This window comes from Macaca nemestrina, chromosome X (assembly GCF_043159975.1).
Source record: "Macaca nemestrina isolate mMacNem1 chromosome X, mMacNem.hap1, whole genome shotgun sequence".
NCBI classification, from domain to species: Eukaryota; Metazoa; Chordata; class Mammalia; order Primates; family Cercopithecidae; genus Macaca; species Macaca nemestrina.
The window spans coordinates 26,816,408-26,832,730 of NC_092145.1; positions in this window are offsets into that span (position 1 = coordinate 26,816,408).

Sequence of the window (16,323 nt, forward strand, 5' to 3'; positions counted from 1 at the left end):
AATATGCTAAATACCCGAATTTGATCATTTTACATTGTATGCATTTATCAAAATATTACATGTATTCTATAAATAAATATGTACAGTTATATCAATAAAAATAAAAAACATAACAAGAAAAGAAATTCTTAAGTCACTACTGCTCAGTTTATATCTCCAAGTATCTCAATATCTTAAAAAGTGCATACTATATGCCAGACATTGTATTCATTTATCCATTATATACATTTCCCATTTAAATCATATGACAACTTCATCAGATAGGTATAGTCATACCTTGGAGATATTGTGAGGTCAGTTCCAGAACACTGTAATAAAGCAAATATCAAGATAAAGTGAGTCACAAGAATTTTCTCAATTTTCCAGTACATATAAAAGTTATGTTTAAACTATACCATATTAAGTATTCAATAGCATTATGCCTAAAAAACACCAATGTACATACCTTAATTTTAAAATACTTTATTGCTAAAAAGTGCTATCAGTCACCTGAGCCTTCAGTGAGTTGTAATCTTTTTGCTGAAAGAGAGTCTTGCCTCAGTGTTGAAAGCTTTTGACGGATCAGGGTGGTGGTTGGTGAAGGTTAAGGTGGCTGTGGCAATTTATTCAAGTAACAACAAGGTTTGTTCAGTCAAACGACTCTTTCATGAAAGATTTCTCTGTAGAATGCAATATTCTTTGATAGTATCTTAGAGCAAAATTTTTCAAAAGTGGAGTGAATCCTCTCCAACCCTGCTGCTGCTTTACCAACTAAACTTATGTAACATTCTAAGTCCTTTGTTGTCATTTCCACAATGTTCACAGAATCTTCACCAGGATAAGTTTCTATCTGAAGAAACCACTCTTTGCTCATCCATAAGAAGCAATTCCTCGTTTGTTCAAGTTTTACTATGAAATTGCAGCAATTCAGTCACATCTTCAGGCTCCACTTCTAAATCTGGTCCTCTTGCTATTTCCATTACATCTGCAGTGACTTCTTCTACTGAAGTCTTGAACCCTTCAAAGTCATGCATGAAGATTGGAATCGACTTCTTCAAAACTCCTGTTAATGTTGATATTTTACCTCTTCCCATGAATCATGAATGTTCTTATGGCATCTAGAATGATGAATCCTTTCCTGAAGATTTTTAATATGCTTGGCCCAGATCCATTAGAAAAATCACTATCTATGGCAGCTATAGCCTTACAAAATATATTTCTTACATAATAAGACTTGGAAGTCAAAATTATTCATTCCCATGGGCTGCAGAATGGATGTTGGGCTAGCAGGCATGAAAACAACATTAATCTCCTTGTACATCTTTATCAGAGTCTTGGGTGAAAAGGTGCATTATCAATAAGCAGTAATATTTTGAAAATAATATCAGTATGTCTTAACAGTGGGCTTAAAATACTCAGTGAACCATGCAATGAATAGATGTGCTGTCATCCAGGCATTGTCATTCCACTTATGGAGTACAGGCAGAGTAGATTTGGCAGGATTTGTAAGGACCATAGAATTTTCAGAATGGCAACTGAGCATTGGCTTCAAGTTTGTCACCAGCTGCATTAGCCCCTAACTAGAGAGTCAGCCTGTCTTTTGAAGCCAAGCATTGACTTCTCTCTAGCTATGAAAGTCCTAGATGGTGTCTTCTTCCAATAGAAGGCTGTTTTGTCTACATTGAAAATCTGTTGTTTAGTATAGCCACCTTCTTAGCCAGATCTTCTGGATAGCTTGCTGCAGCTTCTCCATCAGTACTTGCTGCTTCATCTTGCACTTTTTTTTTTTTTTTTTTTTTTTAATCACGGAGACAGCTTCTTTCCATAATCATCACGAACTAAACTCTGCAAGCTTTAAGTTTTCTTTGGCAGCTTCCTTACCTCTGTCAGTCTTCATAGAATTGAAGAGAGCTGGATTAGGCATTGGTTTAAGGGAATTCTGTAGCCTGGTTTGATCTTCTATCCAGACTACTAAAACTCTCCATATCAGCATTAAAGATGTTTCACTTTCTTATCACTTGTGTGTTCACTAGAGAAGAACTTTTAATTTACTTCAAGAACTTTTTCTTTGAATTCACAACTTGGCTAACTATTTGGTGCAAGAGGCCTAGCATTTGGCCTATCTCAGCTTTCAATATACCTTTCTCCCTAAGTTTCATCCTTTCTAGCTTTTGATTTAAAGTGAGAGATGTGTGACATTTTGTTTCATTTGAACACTTAGAGGCCATTGTAAGGTTACTAGTTGGCCTAATTTCACTAATTTCAATATTGTTGTATCTTAGGGTACAGGGAGGCCCGCGGGGGAAACAGGGGAGGGGAAGGCCAATCAGTGGAGCAGTCAGAACACACATAATTATTAAGTTTGCATTCTTACATGGGTATGGTTCGTGGCACCTCAAAACAATTACAATAATAACATCAAAGATTACTGATTACAGATTACCACAGCAGATATGATACTAACGAAAAAGTTTGAAATATTGTGTGAATTACCCACATGTGCTACAGAGACATGAAGTGAGCACATGCTATTGAAAAAAACGGCACTGAGACTTGTTAGGCACAGGGTTGCCACAAACCTTCAATTTGTAAAAAAAAAACTCAATACCTGTGAAGCATAATAAAGCAAAGCACAACAGAAGAGGTATGCCTGTATTAGTTAGCCTGTCCATTTGACGGAAGAGGAAACTAAGGCTCAGAAATGTTAATTAACTTACCAACAGTTACATGGTTAGTGACTGGTAAGACATTACTCAAATGGAAGTCTGATTTCCAAGCCTGCACTGTGGTGGTAGCTCAGGGTAAAGGTAACACATACTTGAATTAAGTCATATACAGTGCAGATGGAGAACAGGGTTAAATCTGAGATTTTTTTTTTTTTTTTTGATGCAGAGTCTTGCTCTGTCACTCAGGCTGGAGTGCAGTGGTGCCACCACAGCTCACTACAGCCTCCACCTCCTGGGCTCAAGTAATTTCTCACCTCAGCCTCCCAAGTAGCTGGGACTACAGGTGTGCACCACCATGCCTGACTAATTTTTTTTTTTTTTTAATTATAGTGATGGGTTCCACTGTTGCCCAGGCTGGTCTTGAACTCCTGAGCTCAAGCTATCCTCCTGCCTTGGCCTTTCAAAGTACTGAGATTACAGGTTTGAGTCACTGTGCTCTGCCAAATCTGAAATTGTTTAGGAAGAAAAATTAGTGTTTTATTTTAAAAATGTCCAGAAATTCATGAAAACAGCTCTGGTTTAACTATGTTATAAATTAGCAATGTCTTTGTCTGCACAAAAATTAGTTAGAAAAAAATGCAGCAGTTGCAGTCATTCAATGAAGAGGCTGTTTTGAAAATATTAGTAAGAAATTGGATATTTCTGTGTGTCTCAATTCAGTGTGTGTGTCTGTGTGTGTGTGGCCAGTGTTTGAGTGTACAGTCAGTCACTGTAATTGTTACTGTGTATACTCAAGAGTAATAAAACATCAGTTCTTTAAAAGCACTCTATTATTTAAATTACTCATTAATTAGATTTGCCACCCCATCCCTTATTTGTCTTCCTCTGCAAGTTTGTGGTTCTTTCTTTCATTGCATCTCAAATTTTTCCAGATGTTACAGTTTTCAGAATTCTTTCAGATGCCTCTTCTCATTTGAATTATACAACAGTCATGTAAATAAATGATGCTCAGAAGACATTTAATGTCTTGCCCAAGGGAACAGAGATAATTAGTGATTGAGCTAGACTAGAAGTCATAGCTTTTGACTCTCAATTCCGTGTTCTCTCTATTTAACCATAGGCACCATCTCATCCTAAGCATCTAGCACAGTACATGGGCATAGTATGCTCACTGTTTGACCAATGGCTGACTAAGTAAATATTAGCTGATATTAGCATTGAGTTATGAAAGATTTGATAATAAACTGCTAGTAATTAATGATTCCCAATGTTTGCTCAAAATCAATCCTTTATTTTAATGACATACTAAGGATAATTCAAATGAACCGTTTTAGTTAACTTCACTGAGGATAAGCTAGAGCTCTATTGATTTTGCAGTAGCTTCCAGGGATTGTGGTGGTGGTTGGAAGTCATTCTTTTGATAGAAAGTAATTACATTTATTTACACAAGAAGGATGATTTGTGGTATAGAAGAAAGAATAGCAGGTCAGAGGACTAGGGTTCACATCCCTGCTTTGTAATTTATTAAATATTGTGACCTTGGGGAAATTATAAAACTTTCTGAGCCTCAATTTCTTCATTAATAAAATAATAATAATAATATCTGTATCAATAGGATTGCTGTGAAAATAAAATGACATCATATGTGTGTGAATGTTCTTTGTGAAATATAATGTACTATACAAACTTGGGAGTTTTGTTATTATTTGACGTTTTAGATAAGATTAAAGAATATTCAACAGAAACTATAATGCCAAGGAAATCATGTAAGTCCAATCAGAATGGTACTGCTGCAATGATGCCCAGCCAACTTTACATTGTGTCCTGACAAAGACAAAGTTGGAAATAAGTAATGACTCACTGTTACCAGGCTTACAAAAGGGAATGTTTCTGTGAGACAAGCATCTCTTTTTTGATTCTCTGCTAGGGGTATTGCTTAAAATGGCTATACAGTAAACTGATTGAATGTGGATTTGTGGGGAGACAATTCATTTCCCACTTAAGCATTACTTCCTGAAATACAAATACTTTGTTCAAAGAGCTCTGAAGGGGATTGGGCTGTGACACCTAATTTATATGTGTGAAAATCTGCAAGTCTAGTCCAAGGGCTAGTAGAAATGTATTTACCACTTTGGATTTCTTCGTTGTGCCAGATGGCTCAAGTCTGATCTATGTGAAAACAAGCCTGTCATCTTCTCCCTAAAACTAACTCCTCTTTTTGTTTTCTTATTGCTGTGTCCAGCAGCTTAAGTGCCTTTTGATTCCAACTTTCCCTTTCTCCCTAGTTACCAGGTTTATTGACTGTTATTTGATGGTGTCTTGTATTTCTTCCTCTCAATAGTCACCACTTCATACCCTTGTTGCCATTTTATATGCTTTAGCATATACTAACTGATTCCCCTGGCTCTGTCACATCAACGCATCCTGTCACCTCTCCAGATGAATCTGCCTAAACTACTGCTGCTGATTACTTTATCTCTATGCTTGGAAGCTTTGGTGGATCCCAGCTGCCCACTGAATGGGCCATACACTGACATTCAAGGCCTTCTACAATCTGTTCCATACCTTATCTGTTCTACTGATCCCCTATGGACTTAAGTCAAAACCCTCTTTCACCCTTTTCAGAATACATCTTGCTGTTTCCTATCTTTGTGGCTTTCTTTAAGGCTTTCCTTCCCTGTGGAAGCATCTTTCATATCCCCACCCAACAATAACCTTTCCATCCTTTAGCGGGAACTTCAAATGGCATCTCTTCACATATGAACTTTGGAGTTGTGGCTCAACTACTCAAGGATGATTTATTGAATATGCCCTGTGACTTTGAGCAAATTACCAATCTCTCAGAGTCTCAGTTCTGTAAACGAAAAAATGGAGAAAGCTCTGTGAAGTATATATTGTGAGGAAAAAATAAAGCATAATGCGTGAAAGACTTACCACATGTCTGGGATATATTAATAACTCAATAAAAGGTAGCTGTTCTCATTGTTGTTACCCTAGACAGAGAAGATATAACTCCTTTCTGAATTCCTAAACCTCTTCGTACAACTCTCAGGAGATTTGTCTCATGCTGGTTTATAATTTTTTTCAAATTTTCCCCGCTGAGATATTCCAAGTTCTTTGAGGTTGGGAAACTAACACTGTCTTTGTATGTGAAGCTGCCTGTATAGTAGACAGCTGGATGAATGCAAAAATACTTGAAAGAAGGGAACCATTATGACTTCCTCTTTTTATTTTTTCTGAAGGACAATATTTGTCATAATGACATTGTATGCAATGAAATTGGACATGTACTCACAGAATCCTTGTGAAATAATATATTATTATTGGGAAAGACCATATCTTTTGCATATGAGAAAAATAAAAATTATAAAGGTATTCAAACAGCACTGTAATGCTTCTCACTAAGTTACCTATGGTTGAGCATCTAGTCCCCAGTCCAGTTAACATTATTGTGTTATACTCTTAATTAGGTACTGACTTCCTTGTTAATGTGGTTCAGATTTTATAAAAAAATTCTTTGTTCCTATCATGCTTGTGCACATAGAGAAATATGTAACATAAAATGTAAAATAATTGCATATTTAGTTGCACATATTTAGATAAACTTAGATCTCCATACTTTTCTTTAGTCTGGCCTGACTTAAACAACTCTCCACAGAGCTATGCAAATCCTGGCCCGTTTCCTAAGCATTTTCTGAAATGGCTGACACAGAGAGAGAGGATGTTAAAAATAATCACCCTTCTCCCTGTGCCTGCCCAAGCTGTGTATAATAGGGAAGGGGTTGAGATCACTCCATGACATGATTGGAAAGTATTTTGACTCTCCAGGCTCAGAGGTAGTGTTGATGATGGTGACTCTGGGAGGCCAGGAGTGGGGGAGAATTACATGAGAAAGGAGGTAGAAAAATGAAAAGGCAGATTAATGCCCATGAGCTTTACCACATTGCTTTCCACAACTAGATGAGTTTTCTTTCTATAATTTTTCTATTTCTTGAGGCCTACATTCCATTCAGATCCCAGATGGCAGGCACTCTATCTGCCTTGCATGTGGGAAAATCACACTTAACCTTATTAGAGTGCTGTCATTTATAATATAGGAGAAGTAATAATGTTCAAAGTAGCAAGCTTGGGGAACTTAGGAAAGGGATTGAGTTGGAGGAATAACAATGACAGGTACTACCCTTAGATGAGAAGAAAGGATGACTTAAATCATGTGCCCTGCTTTCATTCCTGTGAAGTTTGAGTCAATAGTCAGTGTCAATGACCATACCCTCGCAAGTGAGACTGTTTGCTTTTGTCCTAATGCTCTGCACACAGTGGGTGCTCAATACTGGTTGTTGACTGCCTACCAAATTTCACTGGAAGGCAGTTCTGTGACCTGATCTTCTATTGTAACCAACTACAATAGAATAAAATAGGGGGTTGATTCTCCCTCTGGAAGAGTGGCTGCAATCAATGTGTAAACTGATAGTGTACCCTCCGCCTGAGATGAAATTGATGACAACCATGCTGTGTTCCAGGGAAAACTGAATGCGGTCCTCCCTGACCCAATAAGCTATGGTATTTTTCCCTCAGCACTTCTTTACACATGAATGACTAAAAAATGATTGCACCTAAAAATAAAATCTATCATTGAATCACAGTTATAAGCATTATATCATGTAAATGTCTTAGTTTCTTTATTTTTTGTTAAGAAGAATGAAATCCTGACAAATGAGAGTGAATCCCATTGGCTTTGTCCAAATTTTATGTAGAGTATAAAATTAGGTTTTGAGTATTTGCCAAGCAATAGCTCAAGACTGATGGATGGAAATCTGATAATCCACAAACGTGACCCAGCACAACATTGTCTTAATTTGCTTTGTGAGCATTAATTCAACTATTTTCTGCTTTCATGGCTGTGAATATACAGTGTGGTGCAAATAATGCCCTGTAAACAAATTCTGAGCTTCCTTAATCTTTGCAAATATCTTTAGTTGACCTTTTATCTGAGTGTCCTTTAGGAGGTTCTAGGATACATCCCCAAAGCATGTGGAAAACCATGGAAGAAAGAAGATTCTAATCAAAGAGAACAATGGTCCATTGGACCCAATATTTGTTCCAGGAGTTTCATTTTTGTCTGGTATTTTAAAGACAATTTTGATGACTTGTTGATAGTTTATCCTAGTCTTGCCACAATGACTGAAATACCAGAGGTAACATTTTACTGTAAGGAAATGTATTATAGTAAAACGACCCACGTTTAATGTGACTTTGAAATTCCATTCCAGCAAATGCAAAGATGTAGTAAATGATGCCAACAGAAGTAATTTGGATTCCTAGCTTGACATGGTCACAAATATCATCTAGAAAATGTTCTCATACTAGGCTTCACAACCTCTCTCATAGCAGCAATCTAGGAGAGGACCATGTTGAAAATCTGAGAAAAGCCAGCCTTGAACCTTCTACACACTCACAGACATGCAGAATTTTGCCCATCACTTTTAGGGTTTACATATCTTTTGAAATTCAGCCACTAAAGGTTCATCCATGTTTAAAAAAATATGGTAGAAGAAAGTCATAAGTGTAGGGGAAGTTTATTATAGTCGAATATTTTTAAAAACAATTATAAAAAAATTTCCAAAACAGAATTGATAAACTCTGAGATAATGCAGTGAGAGGAGAAGGTGTGGTGCCATATAAGAATTTCTTCCTCCCCCAACCCCTGCCTCATGTTTCTTAGTTTAGCAGCCAATGTTTTCTATTTCAATATTTTAGGACTCTCCTGTTTTATGAGCATCCTGTTAATTAGCTATGTGGTTTCTATAAGATTGTTCCCATAGCATTGGTGGTAGCTATTTGTGGCTGCCAGAAAACCCTGACTTTTATTAAATATTCTTACACAAAGAAAGGGCAACTAATAAGTACTGAATAATATGTGATGATGGGGAAGCTGAGATTGACAACAGGAATTTATAGAAATGGGTTCAAGATCCCCACCTAATTTAGCACAAAGGGACTGAATAATGATGACATGTTTTATAAAAACAGCATGTAATAAAGTGTTATCATAATTTAAAGGTTTGTCTTGGTAGACCAGGGATTTAGTTCCTATTAGGATACTGAATATTCATTTAGGTATACTTTTATGAGGATCTTGGATCAATTTTTCCCTCCTTCTGGCTTTAATGAAACTGTTTTGTACACATTGCACAATTGTGAAGGGTGATTGTAGAGTCCATTGTGAAAGAAGATAAGTAAAATGCTTGGAAATAAAATAAGGAAAATTATTTTAGAATCTAAGGTTTAGATACTTGAGATGGTCTAGGAGAATGCTCAAAGGTGGGAAAGAAAGGACCTTGCCCAAGATGGGTTGAAATAAGGCAGACTTGAAATGAAGGTTGGGCTGTAGCATGGCAGAATACGTTTTGTGCAGTGTGAGAGCTATCCAACCATGTTTGCTGCTCTGAGTGCTATTCGACAACTTTTAGTATGTCTCTAGACCACCTTCCCTGAACTTCTAGAACAAATGGGTCCCTCTGTTTTCTGAATCAAACTAAATTCTCCTGATGGGAGGCAGTAGAGAAGAAAATTGAAAAACATAGGCTTTGGTATCAGGCTGTGTTTGACTCCCAGTTCCACCACTTACTGGGTGAGCTTGGTACTTCATTCAACTACTTTGTATGTGAGTTTCTTCTCCTGTAAAATTGGGATGATAATTATATTCATATCATAGAGTTATTAAGAAGATTAAAGGAGTTAATGAATGACTCAACATACATTGAGTACCCAATAGATGATAGCAGTTGTTACTATAGCCCCATTAGCCTTTTGCATTTGGTCGGTATAATAGGTTCTAATGATTCACCTAAGATATCATGAGTTCAGTGAAGGCCGGGATAGTGACTTATGTTTGTAGTCATTGTGACATCTACCACAGTGTCTAAAAGGAAATAGAAACTCCATATACGTCTGCTATATGAATTGATTTTTATCTATAGGGTGACAAGAATTACAGTTTTGGGAAGATAAGGAAAGGGGAATAAAAGATGGATCGACTATTGTTCATGACTATACATTGTAAACAGCGATTGTTGTTTCTTTGTGTGTATGTGTTTTATTATTCTTTTCTTGGTTTGTAGTTTAAAATTTTTTTTTCAGCTTTTAGGAGAAAGTTTCACAATAACTATAAGGGAGGTACTGGTTTCCTTAACTCAGTAGTTCCCCCTTATTTGTTGGGGATATGTTCCAAAACCCCATTGGATGCCTAAAACCATGGATAATACTGAACCTTAAATATACAATATTTATTCCTATACATACATACCTATGATAAAGCTTACATTATAAATTAGGAGCAGTAAAAGATTAACAATAATAACTAATGATAAAATAGAACAGTTATAACAATATGCTAGCTTCACCATTCTTGTGATTTGTGGCCATTATTAAGTAAAATAAGGTTACATAACACAAGCATGGCAATACTGCAATAGTGAATCTGATAACCTAGATGGCTACTAAGTGACAAATGGATGGGTAGTGTTTACAGTGTGGATACACTGGACAAAGAGATGATTCATGCCCCAGGTAGGACAAAGTGGGTTGGCTCAGGATTTCACCACACTACTCAGAATAGTGTGCGATTTAAAATATATGAATTCGTTTTTGGAATTTCCCATTTAATAATTTTGGACCATGATCGATGGCAGGTAACTGAAACCATGGAAAACAAAACTGGATAAGGGAGGACTACTTTACTCTACTTTTCACAAAGATGCCTGGATAGGGATCACTGATTTGCAGAATGATAAGTCTGAAACTCCACAAAATTCTCTAGCAACAGAGGTGCAACAAGCTTTATTCAAAAACTTACTAAGACATGATAAAAGACTATAGGACTAATCCATTGTCAATGTATAGATACACAAATAAATACACACACACATATATAATTTTTATTTTTTAATCTATTGTGAAATATAGCACAGATACAAAAACCTGACAAGTTACCTTTTGAAGGATTTTCAGTATTAATAGTTTTAGGTTTAAACGTTTATCTAGCACATTTAGTTAAACTCAACCCCTGTCCCTTATGGTTTAACAAACCTTTTTATGATGATTTATATTTGCATGTTAAATATCAGTCTTGTGTGCATCAAACATGTATTGTGTGTAGGAGCTCTGTATTTTCAGTTGGCTATGCTCAGACTAGGGAGCTAAGAGTTATAAACCCTGCCCCCAACTGGTTCTTTTTACATTTCATGGTTCAAGTTGTGAAGCTGAGGGTACACCTTCTGCATTTTTCCTGGTCACTTCAAATTCTATCAATACCTTTCCATCTGGCAGAGGTCTGTGGTGGAGTGGGCAAGGAAAAGAAAATTCTATTCATCTTCTTTTCCTGTCCAGGCAATTATTGACCTTCTTTCAGTCCTTCTCTTTGATGGTATTTAACCTTGTCACCTACATAGTTCACTGTCTGACTTCTGATATTTTAACAGGCCGTTAGTACTATTGCTTCTCAACGACACTTTTGGCACTTCAGAGACTGCCAAATTAGTTAAGCTTTTTTCTAATTTGAACTTTTAGCAGACCTCTTTTCAGACTCTGGGGTTTGCTACAGCTGTGGATTTGTATACAGTTTGAGTAAACTTAATACTAACAAACAAACCCTAAATGAATTTGAATTTGGTCAAGTAAGTGTAGCTTTTTCTTTCTTCCCTTTTTTTTTTTTTTTGGTTGACCTTCTGATTCTAAGTAATCAATCAGACTGTTTTGAACTAGGTTTTTTTGGAAGGAAGTGTTATGATAAATAAGAGAGACAGCCCGGTTGATCTTTACATACATAAAATAAATATTTTCAAGGTAACTTTAGGGTCTTATCCAAACTTCTTTTGCTGAAGCTAATATTAAAAAAAAAAGTTTCCCCCCATCTTAGATCCGCAATAGTCCATGAATAAATGAAAATACTTGACTTCTGAAAGATACATTTGATTTTTAGATATGGTTTTAAAGGTGTTCTAGGCTGGGCAAATGGTTTTCTGTATTGCGACTTATAATCAAAATTCATCAACCTATTTAAACTCATTTATAAATATAGTACTAATAATATCCTTCTATATATTGAGCATCTGTGATGTACTTGACACTGTATCTTAGACATCGTGCTACAATAACAGAATACTGCAGACTGGGTAATTTCTGAAGAACAGAAATTTATTTCTTATAGTTCTGGAAGCTGGGAAGTGAAAGATCAAGGCATCAAAAGGTTTGGTGTCTGGGGAGGGCCTGCTCTCTAATTCCAAAAGGGCTCCTTGAAGACTGCGCCCTCTAGAGGGAAGAAGCACTATTTCTAACATAGCAGACGAGTGGGAAAGAGTGAACACAATCCTTTCAAGCCCCTTTCACAATGGCATTAATCCATTTATGAGGGGCAAGCCCTCATTACCTAAACACTTACCTTTAGGCCCTACCTCCTACCACTGTTGCACTGGGGATTAAGGTTTCAACAGATGAATTCTGGGGGCACATTCAGACCATAGCGCTGCACTAGGAGCTTTATCTATGTTGTCTTATTTAATTCTCATAACCATTCTGGAAACAAGGTATATTTATTATGCCCATTTTACAGCTGAGGAAACTTAGTGGTTAAATAACTTTCCCAAGGTTGTATAGCTATACATCCTCATACTTAGCATAAAACATGGATATGTGAATTGCGCTTTAGTTAATTAATTGGTCTTCTGTATTGTGAACATTAGCCATTACTTGTGCTTTGGATAAATACTGCTTTCCCTCCACTACTTCTACTGTTATTCTTTATAAAATGAACACACGCACTCACAAATGAACATGCAGATTTCCCTCACAGCCACTTACTCCATTGCCTCTCTCATTTTAGCTCTTGGGCCTTGTCCTTTTTATTCCCACTGCCTTTGACACTGAAATGACCCACAGACATTTACTTTAGTCCTTGCACAGCATGGAATTTGAGGTCCAATTTTTCAAGGCATCTTTCTGACTCTGTCCATGACCTGCTCCTACTCTACAAAGCATGTATTGCTATTCTGTATGTTTTCTTTTTGCTTTTCACTCATTAGTCAGCCCCTGGTTTCGCTTTTCTACTTTTGTCTCAAAAAATAATGATTCCATACAGTCTTAAAGTCGTTATATAGTAGACAAAGAATACTCACGACCTCAGCCTCTCTGCTTTTGTTCACATGGAGGAAAGAAAGGATACTTAGCCGGAACTCAAGTACAATGAGAACTAAAGGAAGGGATACTGTCTTCTGTGGATCTTTCTCTTTCGGGAAATTGTCATTACTCCAGACTATGTCCTCTCTCTGTTACAGAACTGCCTTGAAACAATCCTGTGACCTGAGGCTAACTCTATATAGGCAGAATGTGGAGAAAATGCTATAATTGTTTGGTAACCAACATATTATATTTTGCACAAAATGCTACATTTAGGTTTAATGCATCAGCATTCCATGGCATTCCATAAAGTGAGCTGTGACTTTCAGGTACTCTGCCACACCAAAACGTTTGTTAACACCAGTTTTGTAAGTACAGCCTTCACAGAAAACTGGGCCAGAGATATATTGATACAGGAGAGAAAAATTTTGATGAGCATAAGGAAAAAAGCTAGACTCTAGCCCTTAGGGTAATGAACAAATCTAGATGGGGCACCACAGTGTGGAGCTTGAAGCACCCAAAACATGAGGCCACTGAGTGTCTGGTGCTAGAGTAGAAGATATTTAAAAAGTTAACAACTTTACCCACATCTGATTTAGTCTAGGGCTTTCAGCTTCAAGATAAAAATAATAAGGGCTGGGCATGGTGGCTCACGCTTGTAATCCTGGTACTTTGGGAGGCCGAGGTGGGTGGATCACCCGAGATTAAGAGTTCAAGACCAGCCTGGCCAGTATGGTAAAACCCTGTCTCTACTAAAAATATAAAAAATTAGCCAGGCATGGTGGTGGGCGCCTGTAATCTCAGCTACTTGGGAAGCTGAGGCAGGAGAATCACTTGAATCCAGGAGGTGGAGGTTGCAGTGAGCCAAGATGACGCCACTGCACTCCAGCCTGTGTACGACAGAGTGACACTCTGTCTCAAAAAAAAAAAAGAAAGAAATACGAAAATAATATTTTAGATGAGGCAACCAAACAACAAACACTTCCAGACACAGGAGGAGCAGAACTGAACATTAGCCATGAGGCACTCATCTAAGGGCTTCCTGCAAGATCTCTGGCTTCATGCTTTTTTCAAAACAGGTCATCTACTTCATTACTCCTCTCCCTCTTTAAAAATGGGACTTAGCACAGTGTGTTTCATTAAGTAAGTACCTTATCCCAGCCTCTGCCACCATGACCACCATTTCCCCTGTGAAGAAGGTAGTGACTTTATTAATGCAGATCCTTTATGAAAATTTAATGAGGCTATCTATCAAGAGTAATGTAATAAATTTGCTTACTCACTGATTTAGTATGGGCTCTGTGTGTGTGTGTGTGTGTGTGTGTGTGTGTGTGTGTGTGTGACCTAATACTATGATTTTGTTATTGGATTCACTTCCTTTAAAAGCATATATGCTACAAAATGGACAAAAAAGCCCCCAAGAACAGAATGGCCACACCATAAGCAGAGTAAATACCTTCAGGATTTTGGGGGCTTCATCTTAGACCTGAGAATTATGGGCACTGGAGGAGAGCTGAAGAAGGACAGAAAACATTCTAGTGGAAAGGGAGAGAAAGGTACACAGAACCATAGACACAGATGCCCATGTAGAACTACAGGTAAATTCTGCCTCAGACTCATGCTCTGTAACTTGATTATTAACAAATGAACACTTTTCTCTTTACCAGAGACTGGATTAACCTTCTGCTAAATTGTGAGGGGACAAAATTTAGGTCCCTGAGCCACCCACAAAATTTGATCTCCTTGGGCTCCTAGTTCAAGGAATCTTCTTAATTTTGTCTCAGTAGCTGCCTGTGGCTTCCCACAATGGATGCCTCTATGCAACATAGAACTTTTTTAGCATGACCCCTAACACCATTCCACATTATATCTCATTCAACTATTTATTCCACAAACATTTGTTGAGCATCTTAAATGTACAAAAACTGTAGTAGGTATCAAAACCTTGCCTGTTTGTCCTATTACAAGGATCAGCCTGATATCAGCAGATAAGTCTCACTTATTTCCTGTAGGGCCACCTGTACTCCTTTTTGTATATAACCTATGAGCCTGATTCAGTACCAGATAGGGGTATGGGGATTTAAGCTCTATTTCCAACTTTACCACTCATTGGTTATTATCTTTGATAAATCATATATATTTTCCGGGTTTTATTTTTTTTCTTAACAGATAAATGGCTTAGACCAGGTAACCATTATTTTTTCCCAGTTTGATTAATCTTTGGTTAAAGAACTGACCATAATTTTTTCATTCATTCACCAAATGTCAGATTTGAAAGGGGAGGACACTGAAGATAAAGTGAAGAACATAAACAAAAGTGATTCTTGTTATGGCTTTCATTTTCTGATTATCTTTTGAAGGATTAAATCCCAAGAACGGGAGTCTCAGGAATGAGAAACCTAAGAAAGCCCGAATAAAAGCCAAGGTGTCAGGGGACTTAGTAAAGCAATGGGAGGAAACCCTTGTGATGAGTCATTGTTTCTACACCCACAGAATAGCAACTCCCTCCAACAGGTCATGCCTTAATGAATGCTGTGGATGCTTACCAAACACAATGCTAATCAATGTCCTACGGAGAGCTGAATGCATGGTAGGCAGTTACCTGGAATAAAGACTAGTATCTGCAGCCACTATGGAATTGTCTTCATAGGCAATGTGAAGTGAGGTGGAAGGTGAACAGAAGAAACACTGTGCTGGTCACTGTGCTGACAGCTGGCTGTCAAGACAGGAGAATAGACATAGGCATGCTTTGGTCCCAGGAACCTGGGATTTTTGGCTGTTTCTCATCTCCGTCTTTGTTCTCTTTAATGTCATTGGAAGATAGACAAGAGAAGGGATTTGCTAATTTGGATATTGAAAAGGCCCACCCTCTGAGCACCAGGTAGAATTTATTTTTGCTGTCTACTAAGAGCTCTTTTTTCAGGTAAATGGTTCTCAGGCAGAGGAAATTTGCTCCATAAGGGATATTTGACAGTGTCTAGAAACCTTACTGGTTGTCACATCTGGGAGTGTGTGGTAGTAGTGTACTGGTGTCTACTGGATAGAGGCTGGGGATGCTGCTAAACATTCTTAATGCACAGGACAGACACCCTATAACAAAGAATTATCCAGTCCAAAATAGTGCTGAGATTTTGAAACTTGGCTTTAGATTATTCATGCATTAAGCCATTCAGAGTACCTACTGTGTTCCAAACACTGTGCTGGGTGCTGGGGACACAGTGATGAATAAGACAGATATGGTGCCTGCTCTTGTGGAATTTACAATGAGGGAGATAGAAAATAAACAAGTAACAATAGGTTCTTTTTATATATCACTGGTTATAATAGGATCCTTTCAGCCTCTATAAACCACAATTCTGCATGCCTATTCATACAACAGACATTCAATCAACACTTACTCAATGCCAGACATCTTGTCAAGGAGGCAATGATACTTAAGTCAGATTTGATCTCTGTCCTAATAAACCTTAGTCTAATGGGAGAGACAGACTTGAAAATAAACAAT